General features: G+C 42.8%; 1 protein-coding gene across 1 annotated transcript in view; it reads right to left on the reverse strand.

The window, feature by feature from the left end:
- Window positions 1-13,964, reverse strand: part of LOC309552827 (uncharacterized protein) — a gene marked incomplete at its 5' end in the record, with an annotated part of 75,671 nt that overhangs the window by 32,218 nt on the left and 29,489 nt on the right. The window lies entirely within an intron of this gene.

The raw sequence follows: 13,964 nt of genomic DNA on the forward strand, positions 1-13,964 counted from the left end.
GACAACCGATGCTCGGCTGTCATTACAAGGAGCGGGAGGGGACACCGGGGATACCCGGAAGTGATGTAATGAGTGACCTCACTTCTGGGTACTGTCATAAAAAAAAAAAAAAGACAGCATTCAAAACAGCCAAACTTGGCATTTTGAATGCTTTTAAGTGCAGAGGAGGGGTTTGGGGGCTTTTAGACCCCCAGATCCCTCCACAAGAGTAACTGTCAAATAAAAAAAAATATATATTTTTTTTTGTACGGAAATATCGGCCCATAACGGCCGATACCGATATGCATTGGCCAAAATATCAGAATCGGCAATGAAAAAACAATATCGGTCGATCACTACTAAAATTATGATTCTGGTACTAAGCATTGCAAATGTATTTACAAAATGCAATGAAATAAAGTGTTTTTTTTTTTGTTTGTTTTTTTCTCAATTCTGTGCACTTCAAAATGAGACATGTGTAAATATATGTTAACTGTGTAAAAATATTAACAAACAAAACAAAAAATGCTTAAACACTAACATATAAGTCCACTGTAGGAGTCCCTCCTAACACCAGGGTCCCCATCACAGCCCCCCCTCTTACATCAAGGTCCCCATCAAAACCCCATTACCTCAGGGTCCATCTTTGGAGCCCGCCTTACATCAGGGGCCACCTTAGGAGTCCCCAGTTACATCAGGGTCCCCATCACAGTCCTATCCTACATTAGGGTTCACCTTAGGTGTGCCTTTTGGATTCAGGGTCCTTATCAGGGCCCCTTTACATCAGGATCCAACTTAGGAGTCCTCACTTACATCAGGGTCCCCATCAAAACCCCCTTTTATCAGGGCCCACCTTAGGAGCCCCTGTTATATCAGAGTCCACCGTAGGAATCTTTCTTTAGAGCCCCACTACATCAGTGTCTACCTTAGGAATCTGCTTTACATCAGAGTCTCCATCAGAGCCACCCTTACATCAGCGTCTACCTTAGGCATTCCTGCCCTACATCAGGGTCCTCATCAGAGCCTGCCTTACATTAGGATCCAACTTAGGAGTTCTTTCTTACATTAGGGTCCACTTTAGGAGTCACAATACCCACACCAAACCCACCTTAGGAGCCCCCCTTACATCAAGGTCCCCATCAGTGTCCTGCTTCCATTAGAGTCCACTATGGGAGACACCCTTACATCATGGTCTACCATAGGCATCCTCGTTTACATCAAGGTTCCCATCAGAGCCCTCCCTTATATCAGGAGTCACCTTTGGAGTCCTCACTTACATCAGGTTTACCATCAAAACCCCATTACATCAGTGTCCATCTTAAGAACTGGTCTTACATCATGGTCCAACTTAGGAGTCCCCAGTTACATCAGGGTCCCCATCAAAACCGCATTACATCAGGCTCCACCTTAGGAGCCCACCTTACACCAGGGTCCTCATCAAAACCCCCTCTTACATCAGAGTCCACCTTAGGAGCCCCTAGTTACATCAGGGCCCCTATCACAGCTCCATCCTACATCAGGGTTCACCTTAGGTGTACTCCATTTAAATTAGGGTCCTTATCAGAGCCCACTTACATCAGAATCCAACTTAGGAGTTCTCCCTTACATCAGGGTCTCCATCAAAACCCCCTTTTATTAGGGTCCACCTTAAGAGCCCCCTTATATTAGAGTCCACCTTAGGAGTCTGCTTTACATCAGGGTCCACATAAGAGCCCCCCTTTACACCAGCATCTACCTTAGGCATTCCCACCTTACATTAGGGTCCTCCTTCAGAATCCACCATAGGATTCCCTCTTTAAATTAGAGTCCCCCTCAGAGTCTTTCTTGCATCAGAGTCCACCTTAAGACTGTCCCCATTACATCAGGGTCTCCATCATAGCCCCCTTACATCAGGTTACAACCTTAGGAATCCCACCTGCATCAGGGTCCCCATCAGAGCCCTCTTACATCAGTGTCCACCTCAAGTGTCCCCTGTTACAGTATATCAGGATCCCCATTTGAGCCCCCTTTACATCAGGGTCTCCATCACAGCCCCCCCTCAACCTTTTTATCGCTCCCTGGCCAAAACTGTAAACCAGGCCTACCTGAATGATTGCTCAATATGACCAGCTATGTTTAGAGAAGGCCTGCTGATTGTAGGTACCTGTGGGTGAAAGGATCATGTTGTTCTGATCAGATGTTACTAGCCACTATAGGTCTTCCCGGGGGATTGTCTAAAGATTTATGGACCTTGGAGAGATGGTTAAAGTATGGGGTGCTACACAAGGGGAGGAGCAGGAATGATCTTTCTTTCTTTCTTATCAAACACCCCATCCTTCCACGCCTCATCCACCAATGTTTTTAGTTCTACCTGAAAATTGGGAAGGGAATCTGATGATAATAGTTTACATGTGTTTATGATAGAAGTCGATGTCCCTCCTGAATATAGTCCTTCCTATTTTGGACCACCAGGCTACCCCCCTTATCTGCCTGCTTGACATACATGTCTTTATTAGATGTCAAATCGTTAAGGGCTTGCTGTTCAGACTTTGTCATGTTGCCATGGACCTTGTTGCTTGTGGCATCACATAATTTCACCAGGTCTATGTAAACTGCCTAATGGCACTTTTCCACTGCAAGTACCGGCTCGGCCCTACTCGGCCCTGCTTGGCCCGGTTTGCTTTTCCACTGCTGGTACCGCATGGTACGGTGTTGAAACGGTTGGGTACGGTACGGTTTGCTTTTCCACTAAAGTAGTACTAAAGTTAAGTGGGTGGGATAACAACGGGGTGGGAGGGATTCTCTGACCAATCAGTGGCTAGTAGTGACTGCATGCAAAGGATTGTGGGATATGGTACCGGGTATAGTACCTCTTGGAACCACAATCGAGGTCGTACTGTTTTTGAGAGCCGTACCATTCGGTTCATGCAGTGGAAAAGCGCCACCGTACCGTACCGAACCGTTCCTACCAGCAGTGGAAAAGCACAAAAGCGAGCCGAACCTTTTGGTTCCATGCAGTGGAAAAGCACCATAATATGTGTATATATAGGGTCCCTTAGAATGAACAGGATTAAAATTAGACTTAGGTTTGAAATTGGTATGTATAATGTCAGGATCTAAGAATACCTCATGAACTTAATCATCAGGGTTACCTTATGACCATAACTCTTGTAGAACCTGTAGAATATTATCTTCTTCTGAATGGCTGGACTTGTCCTGTATCACTAACTCAGAATGGACAGCCGTAATTTTGTTACTATCAGCATAATGACTTTTAATGATCAACGACCGTATAAATCGATTGAGGTCCTTAAAGTGATTGTCTAGTTTTTTTTTTAAGTAACAAACATGTTATACTTACCTGCTCTGTGCAGTTGGTTTTGCACAGGGCAGTCTGGATCCTCCTCTTCTCGGGTCCCTGGTTGCTGCTCCTGGCCCCTCCCTCTTATCGATTGCCCCAACAGCAAGCAGCATACTGTGGGGGCACCCGAGCCAAGCTGCAGCTCCGTGTGTCCATTCAGACATGGCTCTCTCTCTCCCGATTGGCTAACTTTATTGACAGAAATAATAAACTTATGCGCGATTTTGAGGTAAGCGATCAGACGGATCTTCCCAATCAAAAAAATCGATGTGGAACTCCTCCAAGCAAGCAGCTGATTCTGATAGTGTCCCCACTGATCACAACGTAATTAAAAAATTAAAAAAAATCAGCGCTCAACTTTTCAATGAGGGGGACCACTTGATCTAATATTGATGTGTATAGAACAGACGTGTCTTGAGATAAATAAATAATGGTCAAATTAATAAATGTGTCAATGAAAATATATTAAAAAAATTTTGAGGTGTATAAAGTGATGATAGAATAAATAGATATATACAATAATTCAAATGAACATCCAATCGAAAATGAACCAAGTGAAAAAAATTCAATGCTGAGTGACTGTTCATGCAAACTAAAATCATGTGCAGCTCTTATAAGATCAAATAAATACAACTCCTAAAAGTGTTGAACATGAGTACAGTGACCGAAATAAAAACACCTAAAAATATAGCAATGATATGCTAAAAACGTGCTTCAACAGTCCATAGAATGCATATAATAATTTAAAAAATATACATGATGATAGTCCCAAATAAAGTGAATAAAGTGCAGTGTGCCAAAAAAATCTTTCTATATATAGTGATCTTTCCAAACAACTCTAAAGGTGAAAAGTGCTCTTCAAACACAGCAAGGTGAGTGTGTCCCGGTGAGCATACACGCGTTATATATAAAAATCCTGGCAACCCTTTTCAACTTGTTCGCCAACAGCCCAGCGTGCTCCAGCAGCAATGGATAAAATAATGGAAATATAGCAGCATAGGAAGCTCAAAAATGCCTTAGTTCCTGTGTTGGTACTTAAAAAGAGAGGCTCTCATGGTGCAGAAACGTAGGGTAGTATTTATTAACAAAAATAGTAGTGCAGGCTACTCACATTACAGTAGATACAACAGTGCAGACAGTGTCACAAACCGCCGATGCGGTGCGATCCGAGGCTTCCGGTCACGGCCGAAGACCGGAAGTGACGTCGGTACGGCTTACCCTGACGCGTTGCGCTACGAACACCCGTAGCTTTCTCTATACACATCAATATTAGATCAAGTGGTCCCCCTCATTGAAAAGTTGAGCGCTGATTTTTTAAATTTTTTAATGACTTTATTGACAGCCGCAGGAGCCAATGGCTCTGTGGCTGTGTCCCAGCCAATCAAGAGGGGAGTGGACATCGCTTGACAGAGAAGGACCTCAGGTAAGCATTAGAGGGTTGCTGGGCAGGCTGCTACACGCAGAAGGTTTTTAATCTTAATGAAAATAATGCATTAAGATAAAAAAAAAAAACCTGCTGACTTTACAAACCCTTTAAAGAGAACTAATGTATTTGGTCTGCTGGAGGGGAGGAAATCCAGGCCTTTCATTAATAAAGCCAGCTCAGCTCTTGTAAGTGAGTATGAAGATAAATTATAGATCTTCATAATGCTCTCGACTATATTATGTCTCTTTTTTTTCTTTTATGTTCGATCCTTAGGCGTCTACCCCCTCGTCAACCTCATCCATTTTTCTTTTTGGACTCCCTTTGGAGGATGCATTAAAAAAGACAAAGCAACTAGAATTTGTGAAATATTGTTATGGCCAGATCTTAAGGCTTCTAATTTAGAACGTGATCCTTCTGATATGTAAGTATCCAAGTTAGGAGATAGCGGACTGTACCTATTGTGTGTAGTGATGGGAAATCTAGAGCCAGTAGAATCTGTGGGCTCATCAGAAGGTGGTGACCGTACAGAACTAGTGATTGGAGAATCAGTTGGAGTAGTCACAATGACAATTGGTGGATCATTGACTCCATTCTGATTGAAGACCTGTATATTGGTGGAGGAACTTAAAAGTGTCAGGGGAGACGGCATGTCATGTTGAACCTGGAGTGGGACTTACTGAGAGATTGGATGCTGAGTGGGCGCAGTGGAGGCTGTCAATTGTTATCTAATCTGTTTCTTCTTATTGTGTTTATTTTGGCGATTTTTTTCTGACTTTACTATTTTCATAAGTGTGTGTTCTTTTCTTGAGGCCCGGTTTGTCACCTAATCCATTAACATGGATGGGATGTGTTGCCTTATGAGTTTATGTGTAATCTCCATTAGACTGTTGCCTGATGAGGAGTTGATGTATAAATCTCCATTTTGTAATTGTAAATATTAATGTAAATATAAATGTATACATTTTTGATTTCAAAACTCATATTTGCTATATGATTGGTAGATGTGTAAGTTGTGTAACACAGACAAACAGTCAGTAGTAGGAATCCAGTTTAACAAGTCCATTTGAAAGGCCAGCTGGCTATTCACATTTAAACACATAAAATGAATCCCATTCAACAAGTCTGTTTAAATGACGAGCTGTCTGTTAGCTGGGAGGTAGCCTCTTGATATGCCAAATAGTATCACCCTGCGATTACATTTCTGGGAGCCAGACTTCCTGGGGCCAATGAAACTAGGTGAATAGATCACGTCACGTCTGCCCTTATTTCAGTCTCCATATCAAAGAACCCTCATTAAGATATGCAATGAAGATGAACCATCTGTTGAGGGTTGGACAATGTGCCCCGGAAATTAACCTTGCATATCTTAAATTGCAATTGCAGAGTAAATCAACAGGTCTTTTCAACATTTTCCCTCCAACAGAGAGGAGGGGTTAGCAAGGGGCTAAATTATGCTAAGCTAGGGGAGGGGGAAGTTGTCCAATCCTGAACGAGATACGTCCAGAGGGAGGAACAGAGCGGTATAGCTGACCCAATCAGAAAAGCCCTATACAAGTCTATGAGATAGATGAGATAGAGGGGTATATTATTCCAAGGTGAGCAGAGAGGAAGTAGGAGCCATTGATCTGAGAAGGGGACCCCATATCATCTTAACCACTGGTAAATATCAGGGCACCTCCTGGCACTTAAATGTATACATGTGTGTTGTCGGTCTTGTGGTGCATATCATAATAATTTGAATCCTATGCGCTATATATATATATATGTGTTCTGTTAAACTTTGAATATTTTCCATTTTGTTGTATGTACTATAGATGGATTGTTGCAAATTCATTTGGGGCTTTCAGGCTATATACTAATAAAATAATTGCGGTTTTGAAGCTTTCACTCATAGTCAAAGAACTCTCATTTTAACCCAAATATTGTCTGAGGTAAATTTAAATCTCATATCTTCCGGGTAACAGATGTCTCCAGTCAAATACTTGACCTTTCTTGTAGTCTATGATATCCAGCTCCTGTTTTTTAACTTTTTTATCAACCAGAGAATCTTCATTTCTTTTAACATTATCCTCTAATTCTTTTCGCCATTTGGAAAACAGACATAAAAATTTGTATATATTCATTTCTCACAAGTAGCGTGTTTTTACCATCTTCTTTGTTTCCTGTGAGCACTGATGATATAGTTCAATTTACATATATACGTACAGATGTCTAGATGCACATACATACATATATATATTTGGTATAATTTTGGCAATTTGTGGATGCGATTTCCTTATCTTGCTTATGCCAAATGTCTTTTCTATTTTAGTTTTATGTTCATATTTACATCCTTATATTTTTTAATTTATCAATATTTTTTATCTTTAATTATTTTATCATTTATTTTGATTATAATTATTAATACTTTGCATGTACAGTATCTCACAAAAGTGAGTACACCCCTCACATTTTCGTAAATGTTTTATTTTATCTTTTCATGCGACAACACTGAAGAAATTACACTTTGTTACAATGTGAAGTAGTGAGTGTACAGATTGTATAACAGTGTAAATTTGCTGTCCCCTCAAAATAACTCAACACAGCCATTAATGTCTAAACCACTGGCAACAAAAGTGAGTACACCCCTAAGTGAAAAGGTCCAAATTGGGCCCAATTAGCCATTTTCCCTTCCCGGTGTCATGTGACTCATTAGTGTTACAAGGTATCAGGTGTGAATGGGGAGCAGGTGTGTTAAATCTAGTGTGATCTCTCTCTCACTCACTCATACTGGTCACTGGAAGTTCAACATGGCACCTCATGGCAAAGAACTCTCTGAGGATCTGAAAAAAATTGTTGCTCTACATAAAGATGGCCTAGGCTATAAGAACATTGCCAAGCCCCCGAAACTGAGCTGCAGCACGGTGGCCAAGACCATACAATGGTTTAACATGACAGGTTCCACTCAGAACAGGCCTCTGGGGTGGCCCAATACTTTTGGCCCAATACTACAGCAACATTTGTTAACTTTCAAATTGTCTCTAACTTAATCTGCAAACAGTGCAGGTTTGATAATCTGACTCATTTAATTGTATGTAAATTTAAAGGATAAGTTTACCTTTGGGAACATGTTACAACTGGTGCAATGCTTTTCAGGCTGTTTACATGTTTTTGTTAACTGCAAAAAAAAATGCACATTCATTTTTTTTTTTTTTTTTTAAGTGAACTTATCCTTTAAGCTGGAGCCATTGAACTCTGTAAACAAACTTATTTAGCAAAGCAACAATGAATATCCTGGTAAACACATGAGAAGGAATCTAGAATCCCATGTTCCAACTGGAAATGTAGATATGAAATTATCACGATCAAATATTTGACAAAATATTTACCCTTGAACATGCCAAAACATATATATATATATATTTTTTAAAATACTTTTTATTGGGTTTTTCCAAACATAACAGAGAAATACCAAAAAAGGAAACAATAAGCAACATTCCCCTTAAAAGAGAAAGGCATGTATGTCTCTTTAATTGCTGTAATAGCAGCCCTCTCCTGTATTCTCTACTCTCTTTATTAAGCTTTAGGGCCCTTTCACGCTGCTCCTTGAAAAATTGCTGTAAAAACGCATATGTGTTTTTGTCACATTTTCTGGACTCCAGACTCTAATCGTGCACCTGTGAAACTTGGGACACGTGACTCAAAAAAAAAAAAAACCACCACAAAAATGCATTGCAGGTGCATTTTCAACGCTTTTTCCATTCATTTTAATGGGGAGGTGCATTTCTGGTGCCATTTTCTGACATTTCTCTCCGACATTAAAAAATCCCCTGCTATGTTCAACAAAGGAGCAAACAGCACCCCTGGCACTGACAGGCACCTGTAGCACCAGCAATTTGCAGGCAAGCTTGTAATCAGTGTCTTATCTCCTTGCTGCCTGTTTATGTAGTACACATTTACTACATTTCCACCTCTCAGAGTTCTGTGGACTGTATTGTACCCTTTTGCAGGCACTGTTGTGTTTGAGGGGTTCTTTTGGGGTCAGAATTCATGTGGAATTTGGTTGTTTGCACTGCTGGTGGCAGGCCTTGGCTCTTAAAGGGTCTTAGACCTTCTGGTAATCCTAAAGAGTAAAAGTATGGTATGATAAGATGCACGTATATCAACTTTATGAAGGGATCTTTTATGGCGCTAGACAAAAATTGTCATGTACTGGAAATCTCCTGTCTAATCCTACCAATTGCCTAAAGCCCTCAGGCTAACCTTAAAACTGAGCTCCAGCCCCCCACCAAATAATGTATAGTCAGAAATTACAAATACTGTAGCTGATGACTTTTAATATTAAGACACTTACCTGTCCAGGGATCCCACATGTCGGCATCCTAGCCGATTTTTCAATTGGCAGCTGCCACCGCCATTCCTTGTAAGGGAAACTGGCCGTGTAGCCTTGCTGCTTCACATCCCTACTGCGCATGCGCAAAACATGCTGCACTTTGTGAATGACCCTGCGGCAGGGGAAAGAGGAGGCGGCCAAAAACAGGTACCCGCTCCCCCCTCCCCCCCCCCCCCCGAAAGGTGCCAAATGGGGCAGCAAACAAGCAGAGCTTCCCCTTTTGGGTGGAGCTCTACTTTAAACTATGCCACCTTTTCCCTAAGCCTCCCAGTAGGTTTGTGCGAGTTTAGTTTCTATGGAGGCTTTCTAGGGGCATAAATTACTAGGGATGCACCGATCTGATATTCGGATCGGAAATCGCCCCGATCCGGACAAAATAGCTGGATCGGAGATCGGTAAAATTTAGCCGTCCAACGGGCCGATCCGGTTTTTGCTATGTAACGGCTCAGCCATCCCTTACTAGGTGCAGTAATAGTATGGGATGGGAGCCGCTACTTCCTGTATAGGTCCGGCTCACAGGCGGAGTGATATCAGATACACTCCACCTGTGAATGGAGGAGCCACACACATGAAGCAACGGCTTTGCTCTGTACTGCAGCCGCTTGCTTTGTGTGTAGCTCCGGATCGGTTCCGTATCGGTATCGGCGATTTCACAACGCCAGATATCGGTATCGGCTCCAAAAAAGTCGGATCAGTGCATCCCTATAAATTACGCATCTCATGACTACCTATCACATTTTTGAAGGCACTGGAGCACCAGGACAATGGAAACACCAACAAGCAAACACTCCAAGGTATTTTTTGAAAGGCATAATAAGTATTTTGAAAATGTAATTTTTCGCCACAGGTTTTTGAAAAATGTAGGAAAGAAAATGAAAATGCATTTTTTAGGGATGCACCGAAATGAAATTCTTGGCCGAAGCCGAATAATAATGAAATGCTTGGCCGAAGGCCGAATACCGAACGCGGTGTTTCGCATTTTTTCCATTTATTTTGCCAATTTTTTGTCCTCTCGTGTCTCTCTCTCTTGTCCTCTCACTCTCTCTCTTGTCCTCTCATGTCTCTCACTCTCTCTCTTGTCCTCTCATGTCTCTCTCTCTCTCTCGTCCTCTCACTCTCTCTCTCTTGTCCTCTCATGTCTCTCTCTCTCTCTTGTCCTCTCATGTCTCTCTTTCTCTCTTGTCCTCTCATGTCTCTCTCTCTCTTGTCCTCTCACTCTATCTCTCTTGTCCTCTCACTCTCTCTCTCTTGTCCTCTCACTCTCTCTCTCTTGTCCTCTCACTCTCTCTCTCTTGTCCTCTCACTCTCTCTTGTCCTCTCATGTCTCTCTCTCTCTCTTGTCCTCTCATGTCTCTCTCTCTCTCTCTTGTCCTCTCACTCTCTCTCTCTTGTCCTCTCATGTCTGTCTCTCTCTTGTCCTCTCTTGTCTCTCTCTCTCTTGTCCTCTCATGTCTCTCTCTCTTGTCCTCTCATGTCTCTCTCTCTTGTCCTCTCATGTCTCTCTCTCTTGTCCTCTCATGTCTCTCTCTCTTGTCCTCTCACTCTCTCTCTCTTGTCCTCTCACTCTCTCTCTTGTCCTCTCTCTCTCTTGTCCTCTCATGTCTCTTGTCCTCTCATGTCTCTCTCTCTTGTCCTCTCATGTCTCTCTCTCTTGTCCTCTCATGTCTCTCTCTCTTGTCCTCTCATGTCTCTCTCTCTTGTCCTCTCATGTCTCTCTCTCTTGTCCTCTCACTCTCTCTCTTGTCCTCTCTCTCTCTTGTCCTCTCGTGTCTCTCTCTCTTGTCCTCTCGTGTCTCTCTCTCTTGTCCTCTCATGTCTCTCTCTCTTGTCCTCTCATGTCTCTCTCTCTTGTCCTCTCATGTCTCTCTCTCTTGTCCTCTCATGTCTCTCTCTCTCTCTCTCTTGTCCTCTCTCTCTTGTCCTCTCTCTCTTGTCCTCTCACTCTCTCTCTTGTCCTCTCTCTCTCTTGTCCTCTCTCTCTCTTGTCCTCTCATGTCTCTCTCTCTTGTCCTCTCACTCTCTCTCTTGTCCTCCCACTCTCTCTCTTGTCCTCCCACTCTCTCTCTTGTCCTCCCACTCTCTCTCTTGTCCTCTCGTGTCTCTCTCTCTTGTCCTCTCGTGTCTCTCTCTTGTCCTCTCGTGTCTCTCTCTCTCTCTTGTCCTCTCTCTCTCTCTTGTCCTCTCACTCTCTCTCTTGTCCTCTCTCTCTCTTGTCCTCTCGTGTCTCTCTCTGTCTTGTCCTCTCGTGTCTCTCTCTCTCTTGTCCTCTGGTGTCTCTGTCCTCTCATGTCTCTCCTTACCTCCCTCCCTCCCATATGCAGAGTCGATGTTTGCTGTATGGCTCCTGTGCCCTGTCACAGGCGGAGGCGGAGTACATTTGGTATCACTCCGCCTGTGACAGAAGCCGGCGCTAAGCGGCTATACAGGAAGCATCCGCTCTGCTTCCTGTAGTGCCTCTGGCTATGTTTACAGTGATGCTCGGGGATGGCGGGTCGCCGGTCGGGGACCCGCAATCTGGGCTTACCGACCCACCATCCGCGTCATTAAAAACGTCATTGTTCGGCACAAATTTATTCGGCCTTTTTACTTATGCGGCTGAACACCGAAAGTGCTTTTTTTGCTATTTTCGGCCGAATAATTTCGGTTGCCGAACATTCGGTGCATCCCTAGCATTTTTTTTTTCACACAAAGTCATCAATATATTTCAAAGAAACAGCATAGACCTACTTAGAAATACACCTCAAAACACATTCTGCTACTTCTCCTGAGTGTGGTGATACTACATGTGTGAGACTTTTTAGAGCCTAGCCACACGGAGTGACCCAAAATCCAAGGAGTACCTTTAGGCTTTCTAGAGGAATAAATTACACATCTAAATTCCTTACTACCCATCAAATTTTTGGAAGCCCTGGAGCACCAGGACAGGAGAAACACCCACAAAATGACTACATTTTGGAGAGTAAACACCCCATGGTATTTTTTTTAAGAGGAACAGGGAGACTTTTGAAATAAAGTTCCACTCATCTACAAGTGGCAACAAAAATAAGAATCTTTGTTCACACCCTACGGCATTAAAAATGGATTGGAAAAAACAAGCAGATTTGACTTGCATAGCTTTGTTTGCACTATGTGCAGAGATGTGCATATTTATGCAAGGACACAAATAAAACCATTGTTTTTTTGTGTCCTGTTCACGCCAAAACACTGCTGTCATGTGACTTTTTTTTCCCCGTGCAGAAATATGTAATAAATTCTCTGCAAGAGCACAAGAAAAAAAAAAAAAGTTCTCTATGTACCCTGTTTACACTACAATGTTGGAGTCATGAGTTTTTTTTTCTGTGCAGAAAAATGCATACAAGTTGCAGATTTCTGCACAAAAATAATCCACACATGATACCAGTGTTGTGGTTTAAACAGAGCACATAGAGAACAATTGTTTTCTTTGTGCCCTTCCAGAAACAGCCACAGAAAAACTCACGTCTCTGCACATGGTTTCAACGAGGCCTACGAAACGATCCCCATAATGACAGAGTGACTGAAAGACACAAACTGTTGGTGTGAGAATATTGGGTACTTTCTCCCATGTGACAAAAAAAACAGTATGATAAGGCGAAAACATCTCTTTTTTTCCCCTAAATTTCTTCAAAAGAATGTAAATCCTCTCTTGTGCAGTTATGGAACAAGTATCCTCAATGGAAGAATTACCCACTATGTGTGTTTTGTTGCCAACTCAATTTTTTGCATTTTCCCTCACTTCCAGTTCCAGGGACATTAGTAACCAGTGAATCTCCCCAATAGGGGATACTGACAGCAACAAAAATTCCCAAAAATGGCTAGCACATCAAAGGATATATCCTTACAGAATTTTAACCAATGCTTCAAAAAGGTGGCTGCTTTCAGTGTCCCCCTCCTTAAAAGCCACCACCATGCTACCCCAGTTTTGCGACAATAATCCTTTGGTTGCTAGGATACTGGCATAGCAATCGATGACGCTATGGCCTGACCAGAGGACTAGAAACTGTGCATCATTGGTTGCTTGGACGCACTAAACTGTTGGTTGCCAAGATGCTGCCCAGCAGCCAGTGCCCTAGCAACCAGCTTAGTAAAGCTGGCCATAGATAGTTTTAAACTCGGCCGGTTCAGCAGAGACCTGTTGAGGTTTGATCCATCTATGGGCAGGCTGGTTGTAACCAAAGTTGATCCATTGATCGACATCAGAACAGCCAAACCAGTCGGATCATGCGATCGCTTCCAGCAGCTACAGCCACCTGCAGTGATCATTCTGTTCTCCTGACAGGGAAGGCTCCTTTCTGGCAGAACACAATAGTGCTACAGGACGTCTAATCAATTACTGTGTGGTCCAGTAGGTAGCAGAGTTTGACCCTGTGCACTCGGTAATCAAACAGTCCCAGTATATTTGGCCATACATTGAACGAAATTCAGCCTGTTCAGCAGGGACCAGGCGTGATTTGATCCATGTATGGGCAGGTTGACTGTACCCAGGTTGATTCATCGATCGACTCGATGGTACAAACAGTCTGTCGGATTTTTCTATGCAATTACTGTCGGTGGCTATAGCTGCTAGCAGTAATCCATGTGTTGTCGGCCGGGAAGCTTTCTGAAGAAAAGAAAATTGCATAATCTATGTACTAAACTATGAGCTGCTTTACTCTGCCCTGTATATACAGAGAAAGGTTACTGAACCACAGTGAGGATGGAGCCTCCAGTATGGATATTCCAGCTTCAATGCTGCCCCCTCCACCAACTGCTGCCTGACGTGGTCTCCTTACTTTGCCTCATTGGCCGCACACCCGTGTTTATTTATCAGTCTATTTTGTATGCCTGAC

The sequence above is a fragment of the Pelophylax lessonae genome, assembly GCF_965119305.1.
Source record: "Pelophylax lessonae genome assembly, chromosome: 4".
In the NCBI taxonomy this organism is placed as follows: Eukaryota; Metazoa; Chordata; class Amphibia; order Anura; family Ranidae; genus Pelophylax; species Pelophylax lessonae.